Here is a 12370-nt window from a genome sequence, read left to right as displayed (position 1 = left end):
CTACAAGTTAGAGTTACCTGCTGAGTTGGTTAACGTTCATGATGTTTTCCATGTGTCGCAATTAAAGAAGTGTTTGTCTGATGAAACACTGGTCGTACCGTTGCAAGAGCTGAAAATCGATGACAAGTTGCAGTTTATCGAGGAACCAATAGAAATTATAGACCGGGAGGTTAAGGTCCGTAAGCACAGCCGCATTCCGATAGTGAGAGTTCGTTGGAACTCAAGACGTGGACCGGAGTTCACGTGGGAACGTGAAGATCAGATGAAGCTCAAGTATCCACATCTATTCCCAGCTGACAAATCTAAGCCTGGCACAACTAGTGAATTTCGGGACGAAATTCCCATTCAAGTTGGGGATGATGTGGCACCCGCGGATAACACTCAGTCAACCTGATTTAACGCCGTATTATTTTGGATTGCTTATCAAATTTCGGGAAGAAATTTCTTTCAAGTTGGGGATGATGTGACAACCCGAACTTTCAAGGTCCTTCCCTTACTGGTTTACACTACTGTCCTTGTATTATATTCGGTGTTATAACTTGTACATCTTGTACATGGTTTGGTGATATATGCTGGTATATAATTATTGTGTATGGATGTTATTAGATCTCGTAAATCATCATTAATCTGTGATTAACATAACAAAGAAATCAAACACTTAATCTTGACGAAACAAAGAGTTTCGCCGTCAACCTTACACACGAAACAAAGAGTTTCGCCGTCCACCTTACACGACGAAACTTGTGGTCAGCGGGCTTTCGTCAATCCGTGGGCTGAAGCCCAAGTGTGGCCCAGGAGTAATTTATATATTATAGTTTCACACTGTTACGTAAAAAGCAAACCCTAGTTCCCTTTGGCAACCGTCGGCAACACACGTCCCTACTTCTGAGTTTTTGTGCGTTTTCGTGATTACCCCATCAATAGGTTAGCATCGTATCGTACCTTTCAGTAATTGTTGTGTTCTTGTAACATCTGTAACCCACCGTGTGTAAAGGAATTAATGATGACCATGCTCGCACGTTACAGTGCCTAGGGTTGTTATATTATTGTTTAATATGATTGGCCAGAATTTAATGCCTAGTAATAGATTATGTTACGGTTCTGATGACCGCATTGCTGCATGTATAGTGTGCTGTTTGTGTGCATAGTATGAATACATTTGAACCGGGTTGATTAGGAAATTGATATTTGTATGAGATATTATCTGTGGTTTATGGCTTGGTGATACTAACACAGACATAATGATAACCTAGGATTCATGACCGAGTTTGCTACTGATGATTGATAGGGTTCATGGAACTATTGTCATTTAGATCGGTCGATGATATAAACTATCATGATTAGGGCTGAGAATGGTATAACTGTTATGACTGGGACGAAACTGCTCATCGACGAAACCCTTTTGATGTTTCGCCAACTCATTGATCGACGAAACCTTTTATGTTTCGTCACCCCACTTTTCCACGAAACCCATGGTTTCGCCACTTGCTATGTCGACGAAACTCAGTGGGGTTTCGCCGCGTGAGGTTTCGTCACTTAAAGGGTTGGCTCACAACAGACTGTAGTTAGCATGTACAGGAAACTTGAATGATTGATATCTGCTTGTAATAATGTTGAACATGATTGACGAAACATGTATTCGCATGAGAAACACACATAGGAACCGAGGATTAAGTGTATAACTGTTATGTGCTATTTGGGGAACCACTGTTTGGAATACACAGCATGACTTTTATTTACATAAGAACATTGAGAATGTGAAACTGATACGCATATATGAATACCATAGGCTGACTGATTAACTTGAACAAGTAACTAATCACACCGAGCAAACCAAGGTGAGTTCACTGCTCTTTTCCAAGCATGCATCCCGGGGAGGGATATCGGGTAACGTTCTAGGGAGGAATGCTAGGTTAATGGGATGTTTGTTATTACTCAGTTTCTATCATATAAGACCCCTTACATCTACTGATAGTTGCCGGGAAGGCAACGAGGTATTTAGTTGATAGCGCTATTAGGATTGGCACCCTCACACCGTACCGAGGAGGACAGGCGTGAACTATTTACCTTGACCACTTGATTAATGCTTTGATAGAGGCATTGGGGTTTTGGCAAACACATCTTGTAGCCACTTGCGGTAATCGAGTTAATAACAACATCAAAACAAAACATTGAACTGTATTAAACACACAACTAGTAACTAAACGCGTTAACAAAACTTTGAACTCACCAGCATCGTCTGACACACTTGTTTGCATGCTTGTAGGTCGTTTGATTCTGGACATGGACTTGCTATCTGGGAGTGCTGAAGTGGTCATGGATCGAGACTCTTGGATATGTTTGATACATTGGTTTTGAACATTTATCTTGAAACAGTTGTTTAACAATTTACTATATGCTTCCGCTGAACATCTCTTTTAGTTTAAACTTGTGACTCGGATTTATGATTGGCAATTAATGGAATGTTTTATTTAAATATTATGCGTAGTTCAATGTGATTGGTGGCTTGGATCCTGGTACGTCACACATCTCGCGGTGTTTCCGCATGTGGTAATTTGTGGGTGTGACATGTTTGGCAAGTGAAAAGAAAAATACTTTGTCATTTTATACACACACATACAAATTTCCCTCTTCCTATATACTAATAAATGAAAATATTTTTTTGACATGTGTCACTTTCTAGTGCTTTCTCACCTTATTTTTCTATTTGTCTCTTATGTTAAATAATAATAATTTTAAATTAAAATTAGATAAGAATAAATATTTGTTTTTCTATAAATAATTTTAAACAAAATTTATATAAGGATAAATGTTTGTTTTTTTATATAATCATAACTATATCCCGAGTATTATGAGTAGATATATATACTTTGGAATGCGGTGATTGAAATTATGGTAAATTAGGAATCAAAGATTCCCGTTTGATATATACTAATAATTGTATTATTGTTTGTTTTTTCACTAGAATAAATAATTAATCTAGGTCCGCGGTATACCCTTCTATCAAATGATACGTGTTTTTTGATGCATCACTATAATGGTTCGAACTGACCATTATAGTTGCACAATTCTTTCAAATGTCCAATCTAGACGACTTAGTTTCACATTTGTAATGATAGGTGTACTGTTATAATTGGTTTAAACTCATCATTTATCGCACATTGCATGAACATTTAGAAAGAGCACCATTTTAAATATAAGAATTCTCTACTACATTCAAAAAGAGAATTTAATTCTTGATTTTATAGTATAATTCATAAAAAATATGAAATATATAAAAATTTGGGGATCGATCTCCTCCACCTGTTTGTATTGTAAACTCTCTTATATACAAATTTGAGACGAGTGTTTTATCAATGAAATAAACAAATAAGCATGACAGTGCATAAAACTAACTAAAATAATTTATCTCATAATTTAATTTGAATGATCATAAAAACAACGGTATTCAACCCCATGTAACACATGTGTTTTTTACCTAATAATAAATAAAAAAACTAAAATATTATAATAAGTAAACATTATATCAAAGTTCATTTTTAAAAGATAAATCTTAATGATTGTAAGTGTTAACATATGACATTCTTTCTCACCTTATTTTCCTATTTATTTCTCATATTAAATAATAATTATTATTTTAAACAAAAATTATATAATCATAAAGTTATATCTCGAGTATTATGAGAAGATATATATACTTTAGAGTTCGGTGATTGAAATTATGGTAAATTAGGAATTAAAGATTCCCGTTTGATTTATACTTAATATAATATTATGTTTTTTTCCACTAAAATAAATAATTATTCTAGCTCGAGGCATATCCTTCCATCAAATTATACATGTTTTTAGATGCATCACTAAAATGGTTTGAATTCAGAATTATAGTCGCAAAATTCATTTAAATGTCAAATCTAGACAACTTAGTTTCACCTTTATGATGTTAGGCGTACTATTATAATTGGTTTAAACCCATCATTTGCCGCACATTGCATCAACATTTTGAAAGAGCACCATTTCTAAATATACAAATTCTATACTCCATTTAAATCGAGCCAGGAGTCTCACGGGAAGTTGCCTCTCTATTCCTACGGGGTAGAGGTAAGGCTGTCTACATCTACCCCTCTTAGACCCTACCCTTCTTAGACCCTACCTTAACTTTGCTATCGGTGGAATTTACTGAGTATGATGATGATATATTCCATTCAAAAAGAGAATTTAATTCTCGATTTTACGGTATAATTCATAAAAATGATGAAATATATAAGAATGTGGGGAGCGATTTCCACCTTTTCATACCGTAAACTCTCTTGAATACAAATTTGAGACGAGTGTTTTATGACTGAAATAAACAAATAAGCATGAATGTGCATAAAACTAACTAAAATTATTGTATCTAATGATTTAAATGTATCATAAAAACGGGATTCAACCACTTGTAATACATGTGTTTTTTACCTAATAATAAATGATATAACAAACTAAAATGCGTTTGTAACATGTTTTTACGTACGGGTGGCAAATGTAAAATTTTTTTGCGTACGGTGGAGAATGTAAACGCTTTGTTTTATAGATGTAGAAAAATGTTTTCATATTTGTAAATTTTTAGTTTTTACGTATGTTTGAAAAATGTTTTTACGTACGTTATCAAACGTAAAAGTTTTTTTGTGCACGATGTCGAATTAACATTTTTTACATACGGTAAAAAAATGTTGTTTACGCCTCTGATAGTCGGCCTAAGCTCCTCTAAACGTCACATGTAAATCTATTTTTACACACGTTTGTAAAAAATGTTTATTTTATATACGTTTGTAAAATGTTTTTTCGTAAGGTTGGCGAATATAAAGATCTTATTGCGTACGGTGGAGAATGTAAATGCACATTTTTTCTTTAATTTTCGTAGGTGTTGGGGCTTTTGTGTTCAAAAGACGAGGATAACGAACAAGAATGAAGGCGAGTTGAGTGTAAAAAATTCAAATTTGCATTAAAAAATATACTCACATTTATTATTTTTTTTTAAAAGGTATGTAAATTTGTAGATTTGAATGATTGTGTTTTTTGTCCAAAACAATTTTATGGATTTCACTTAATTTCATGGGACAGCCTGATAAAAAGAATTCTTACAAAAAGTATGGTATGTAAAAATGTCATATTTACCCTTTTATGTACTTGTAATGATTCTTTTATTAAAAATGAATGGTCCTCATATGTCATAGCCCAAATCAATTTTCAACCATACACCTTATCTTGATCAAAAGATGAGATTAGTTACTTTGATTCTTTCAACTAAGCATAGTTTTCATTTTAACCAAACCATATATATATATATATATAGGGGAAGGTTCAAATGAAAACCACTAGTTATTGTGAAAACTAGAAAACTAAATAAAACCCACTAAAAAGGAGGGAGGGAAGACTTTTAATGAAGGAGGGGTAAAATTGGAACAAAAAATATATAACTTTTCAAACATTTCTCATTGGGTAAATTACACTTTTCGTCCTTTATGTTTGTATCAGGTTGCAATAGATGACCTTTAACTTCAATAATTACAGTCACAATCCTTTATTTGAAAACTCGTTACACTTTCCGTCCTTTAACACTAACCAGGTTACAAATTAAAAGTTAAGTCAGATCATGAGGGCAACTATGTCTTTTCACACCATGTTCCCCCCCTTATAAAACCCCTCTTTTACCATCAACCATTACTGGAACATAAGTCAACCGTCATCGGAATTTGCTTAAGCATTCATAAGTAAAAATCAAGATCAGACATCATAACCAGGTATGAACTTTTTAATTTAATCAAGTAATCTCCTAAAAATGAAGAAAAATACATGGGTAACTTAAGAAACCTAAATATCAATTTGGGGGTTTTATTAAAAATGTAATCACCTTCTGCCATAATAGTCTTTGTTGTCATTTCCACATTATTTGCAGAATCCATATATACACCACTAGAAGCAGCATCCAAACGTATTGCACGAACCGGGTTGACCTACGACCAGAGAAATCGACAGCAAGTTCAGATTTTAAAGAGGAAAGAGGGGCGGAACTAGGGTTCCGGTGGTGGGGCCCAGCTGCGACGGTGGTGGGGATGGAGACAGGTGGTTTGGTTGTGGTGGGGGTTTGGTTGTGTGAGAGATAGAAAGTGGTGGTTACTAGGTGGTGGTGAGAATTTAGGTTGCAGGGGTTCTATAGAGAGAAGAAAGATTAAGAGGATAAGGGTTTGGGTTTGGGTTGTGTGTGACTGTGAAAGTGAAAGAAATAAAAAGATATAAAAGTAAAATTACTAATATATCCTCATGTGTATAGCATATGTCATAATTAACTGAAAATTTTAACCTGGTTTGTGTTAAAGGACCTAGTGTGTAACAGATTTTCTAAATAAAGGACTGCGACTGTAATTATTGAAGTTAAAGGTCATCCATTGCAACCTGATACAAATATAAAGGACGAAAAGTGTAATTTACCCTTTCTCATTTCTCCATACGTTATCATTTTAAAACAAAAATGGCACCATAAGATCACAAATTTTCTTATCTTTCATTCAAGTATATTCGAGCATATTTTTTATGACATAAAAAAAGATTTATGGTGTCATCTTGTTTTCAATACTATTATTATAGTAGTGCACATGTGCAATATAACATGTACTACAATGTGCATTACATGCTTAAAATTAGTTTTTTGATTCTAGTTTAGCTTTTAGGGTTAGTTTTTTTGGAGGTTTAGGATTAGGATTAGGTTTTTGGGTGTGGGGGGGGGGGGGTTTAGGTTTTTGGGGGGTGGGGGTGGGGGGGTTAGGTTTTTTTCGGGTTTATGTTTAGGGTTTAGTTTTAGGTTTTCGGGAGGGTGGGGGGTGGGGGGGTTAGGTTTTTTTTGGGGGGGGGGGGTTAGGCTTTTGGTGGTAGGGTGAATTTAGGTTTTGGGTGGGGGGGGTGGGGGGTTTAGGTTTTTGGGGGGTGTCGGTGGGGGGTGGGTTAAGTGGTTTAGGCTTTCCGTATTAGTGCACATGTGCAGTACAACCAAATTTTTTTTTTTTTTTGAAATTTTTTTTCCATATATAAAAAGTAGCGATTTTTCTAAAAAAAATTGTAAAAAAAAAAATTTGTATGTTTTTTTAGGCTTTTTTAGTTAGTTTTCGAGTTTTCACAATAAAAGTGGTTTTCATTTGAACCATCCCCTATATATATATATATATATATATATATATATATATATATATATATATATATATATATATATATATATATATCTATATATATACTAGTCGTTTACCCGCGCGATGCGGCGGGAAACATATCACTTAGGCTGGTGAGTTTAGAGCTATGTACGGGGATGTAGTTTCTGATGTGGCATGCGACGACGATGGTGACAATGTAGCGGAACGTGAGGGTCAGTTGCGGCCTTCTTCGGCGACGGAGAATCAGCGGTGTGCGGCAATTGGTGGTTTCGTGATGGCGTTTGGTGGTTATTGTGTGACGGTCGGTTACCGTCTTTAGGAGAAAACAAAGAAAATTGTGTGACGACATATTGAGATACTCGTTTGGTTTTCTTATTCGTAACATCTGTATGGTTTATCTATGCCATAAGTATTAAGTTGAATATCTATGTTTCATATAAGGCTAAGCAATTCTAAAATCTACTATCTAAAGATTAGATAACATAGATTTAAAGTGATTTATCTTCTGCTTGTTTTAAATTAAAGAGGAGACTTGTTGAATTTCATTTTCTCTTACAACTCTTCTTTTGTGCATTCTTTTAATAATATCAACTTTCTCTTTTCATAGAATCAGATTTTAGTAATTCGACAAGAACTTTTTGTACATTTTGAAAAAAAAAACACATGAAATTTTGAAGTACTCCAATTAAATTAGTTATATTTTAATGTATTAAATGAGTCCTATTTACCACATATCTGATTTAAACTTATTCATTTAAGTTTATATAATTAACACGAATATAGAAAAAGAAGAAAGTCTTACAAAGACATGTACAACAGATTCATAGAATTCAAATTTTCTTGTAAATTTATTATATGCTAGTTAAATATCCAAAATCAAGCACAATGGTTAGAGCTTTGGTACATGCCTTGTATAATATACTCAAATTCTCATTTCTAAAAAAGTTCTTAGAAAAGCTAATCAAATAGATAACTTAGAAGTATAAGCTTGCTACAGGATCTTGACACACTAATTATAGATAAGATAAAAATTTTGGACAAAAAGGGTTTCAAACAGATTTAATTACCCATAAGACTATGAGTAATAGACATTATAAGGGCATGAAGTGGATTGATAATGCCTCCAACACCATCCTCGTGGGCTTTATAAGGGCATGAAAAAGGAGGGGCATTTTTGGTATAATGCCCAACGGAGGAAACAAAATTGGAAAGTAATAATGAATGAGAGCATTAAGAAGCGTTAACCATTACATATTTTTAAAAGGGTATTATAATGTTGATGTAGCGGAAAACGCCATTTAGGGGGCATTAACCATTACAGATGGCCTAAAGGGTTTCAAACCGATGTTACAAGTTGATCAATGTTGTCAAACTTGTAAGCTAGTACCTCATATTACCATGAAGTCTAAGACTACAAAAAATGTTGAAACAAAACACAAAGCTAAAGATGTGCTCATGTGCAATATGTGTGAGTCTGAGACTGAGTTAAATGCAGCAAGCAAGCATACATTTTTTGTCAATTGCCAAAACACATATAGTGAGAGATTTATAAATTAATAATTTATTTGGAGTTTTAAACTTAAAACATATACCAGGAGAACCAGTAACATTATATTATCTAATACACACTACACAATTATTTTGCAGACCTACCCGGAACTCATAAACTACACAATTATTTCGAACACAAGAATGCACTGATGCTTTGAATCTTTAAAATAAGCAACGACCATTGAAGAAATTAGTTCAGCCAAAAACTAAAATGACGACTATCTTTGGTGTGTCAGCAGGCCATTGTATAAACTTTGAAGGGCCACAACTTGATGTCCTCCAACACATTGAAATCCCTGATTACTTCAGCTAAAACGCACGTAAAAAAGTCTACATCAGCCAAAAGTTTTTATTGCAATTTAAAACGTCAGTTGTTAACCGAGAGGTCCCGAAAGTCGGCTTAGAAACCCGTATGACGACGGGTGTAAGAAAAACTGTTCAAAATTGCTTATTAACGGCTATAAAGTCTACGTTATAACTATTTAAGATGTCCCGGGGGTCGGTTTAGAAGCATGTATGACCACAGGTGCATGAAAAACTGTTCAGATTTGTTTATTATTAACTATTATAAAGAAGATATACAGTTGATTAAAGACACAAGTAATTCAAGGGAGATAAATATTATGCCTATGTGCAAGAATTTGAACCACCTTCATAACGGGTCGAATGGTCCGCTTGTAAAGTTAAGTCTTTTACTTTTCTATAAGTTTCAAGCTGCAACAAACTGTCCCACATAAATTTTACAAAAACATACAGTAAATCTTCAAGCGTGTTTTAAAGCGTCTAAAATCTTTGGAACTCGTATTTGAACCGACTTATAAGCCGTTTTGGCCATTGACGTAAAAACACCCTTTGACAGAGAAAAGGAGCCAACCTGACCAGCCCTTTTCATGTTTCATCAGTTAGTAAAACAACTTTTTGACCCATTTACTGGCCTGTTTCGACATTTACTGAAAAATGACGTTATTTTCAACCTGAAATCAGGTTGATCCATTACCCAAACTACATGCGTCCATATGGTCACCCAAAGTCTATTTTAATGCATTTCAAAAATCTAAATGCTTTCTTCTTTTCAAATCCAACCCTACCTAACCAGTTTCTACCCATACTGAAATATAACCCGTTTCAACGTGAACCCATTACCCAACCTGCTGAACAGGACCAAATCAGATCTCACAAGTCACAACCAGATTAATAAAGATAGATTTATCTATTCCCAATTCCGTTGTAAGCGAAATATCAGATAACTAAATCACAAATAAAGGTGGTAATCTGGAATCGTTTTGAGTCTTGACCTATTACCCAACCCACCTAAGCGACCCACATTGCACTAAATGAACACAAAAGGCGATAAGTATATCACACTCTAACCAGCTAGCAATGTGATTAAAAGTCTCCCTCCTTCATTTTTAAATAGTTAAAAAATTATCTATATGTAAAAGAAAACTAAGGTATGTGCAATCGGTGGCTTAGGGCTGGAAAATATAGGATTATATGGCTGTACGATGGGGCTACTTCATCAAGTGGTTTTACACAATCAATGGCTTCAAGCTTAGTGAACTTATCCTTTTTCTCAGTAACCTATGCGTAACTAACTGAAAGCTTTAGAAAACAAACTGAGCCCAAATTTAGAATATCATCCAGAAAATCCTTACCTTTGCAGCAATGGCACGAAGATACTTTGCACGATGAGCCCCAGAAGCTGATGCCCATTCTTTTCCTTCATCACATTTAAAAGCTCTGCGTGCTGCTTTCACAGCAATATTAATATCCTCCGCGGTAGCTGCTGCTGGTATATCCCCTGCAACCATATTTTTCAACACATGCAAGTAATGTTAGCAAATCAAGACATGAACAGACCAAACAGTTAAGAATCAAGAACATCAGGTAGTAGATTGCATAATGCATACATGAGATTAACAATAATAATGAAAAATACATAAAGGACTCAAGTAAACGTTCAACTTCAACCCCACCAAATCAAGCACACCTGTAACCCCAAGCAATGCTGGAATTCCATCTTTACCATATCGAGTGGATCTCTATCGTGAAGAACATCGGACCGAGAGCACTAATCGAAACCCTAGCCGTCGCCCCCGCTTTCTGGCTTTGTCGAACCAGCACAAACACGCCACCAGTTTCTAAACTATTGAAATCAGCAATACAAACCTCAAAATTACAAATTTTCAACATCAGTTTCTAGAACTAACGAAATCTGAAGCACATGACCTACAAAAATAAGAAAAAAAAAGATTGCTAGAATTACCTTCGTTGTCAGAAAACGTACATGCAGCCGATAAATAAGAACCGGGTTGTCGGAACCTACCTCAACCACCATCTACAGCCAGATGCTCGTCTCATTTGCCACCAATCTGCTCGACAATCCCACTGCCGGAACCCTAATCAGCGGATTTTAACACTGCACACCACACCGTCATAGGTTGGGGTCATGGAATTGAAATCGAATGGAAGTAAAACCCTAGATCTGGTGAAATCCTTACAGATCTGTTCATATCGCCAGAGAGAGAGAGAGAAAAGGTTGATAAAGTTTTGTGAGAGTAAATCAAATGGACAGACAGTCACCTGATTCCGGCCATTCTCCAGCAAATCTGTGGATCCCTTGTTCAAATCTGTGGATCCCTTGGTGCCTTCGACATCTGAAAAGGATATAGAAACTACCGTCAAACATCATAACTTGCCAGATATATTCATTAAACGGTATCAGTTCTTACCAAGTTGCCAGATAAAACTTGTGATAGATCTCATGAAACCCTAGATCTGCTCATCAAACGGATCTGGTGATAGATTCAAACGGATCTGGTGATAGATCTCATGAAACCCTAGATCGCCGAGAGAGAGAGAGAGAGAAGATCTGATGTTGTTTTGTGAGATGTGTGAGGAATGAGAGAGAAAGCAATTGGTGATCCGTGTGAAGTCAAATGGACGGTCCAGATGTAGATCCATGTGAAAAAGTTAAAAAAATGGACGGCAGATGTAGATCCGTGTAAAGGGTAAATGGTTTTGTGTTTTCTTGTGCCTTAACACTTGTACATTGTGCATTAAGTGTTTTTTCAACACCTTGTTGAATTACCATCTTGTCCTTCATATATGTTTATTAAAGTAGTATAGATATATATATATATATATATATATATATATATATATATATATATATATATATATATAATGTAAGTATCTATAGAAAACCCACTTTAATTTAGAAAACCCGGGAAACTCAAAGCTCCCGATGTTTTTTTTCCTTGAAAAAATTTACACATGTTATATACATGTTTTTAAGGGTTTTGGGCAAAAAAAATCAAAAAAGCGCCGAGTAGATATTTTAAAAAAAAATAAACAAGTTTTGGTGTAACACATGTTACAAATATGTCAGATGAATGTAACATGTGTTACACCAAAACTTGTTTATTTTTTTTTTTAAATATCTACTCGTCGCTTTTTTGATTTTTTTTGCCCAAAACCCTTAAAAACATGTATATAACATGTGTAAATTTTTTCAAGAAAAAAAAAACATTGGGAGCTTTGAGTTTCCTGGGTTTTCTAAATTAAAGTGGGTTTTCTATACATCATTCCCCTATATATATATATAGGGGACCGCTAAAATGAAAACCATCTCCAGT

At 34.8% G+C, this 12370-nt stretch overlaps 1 long non-coding RNA gene across 1 annotated transcript; it reads right to left on the bottom strand.

Annotated features, from left to right (window-relative positions):
• Positions 1-9829: 9829 nt before the first annotated feature.
• Positions 9830-10967, bottom strand: LOC110870957. The gene is made up of 3 exons (XR_002553375.2): positions 10759-10967; positions 10388-10533; positions 9830-10313 (listed from the first exon to the last, which is right to left on the bottom strand). It is a non-coding gene; the product is annotated as an uncharacterized LOC110870957 (long non-coding RNA).
• Between the last annotated feature and the right edge of the window lie 1403 nt (positions 10968-12370).

The sequence above is a fragment of the Helianthus annuus genome, chromosome 3 (genome assembly GCF_002127325.2).
Source record: "Helianthus annuus cultivar XRQ/B chromosome 3, HanXRQr2.0-SUNRISE, whole genome shotgun sequence".
NCBI lineage: Eukaryota > Viridiplantae > Streptophyta > Magnoliopsida > Asterales > Asteraceae > Helianthus > Helianthus annuus.
This window is presented reverse-complemented; position numbering and strand designations above follow the sequence as displayed.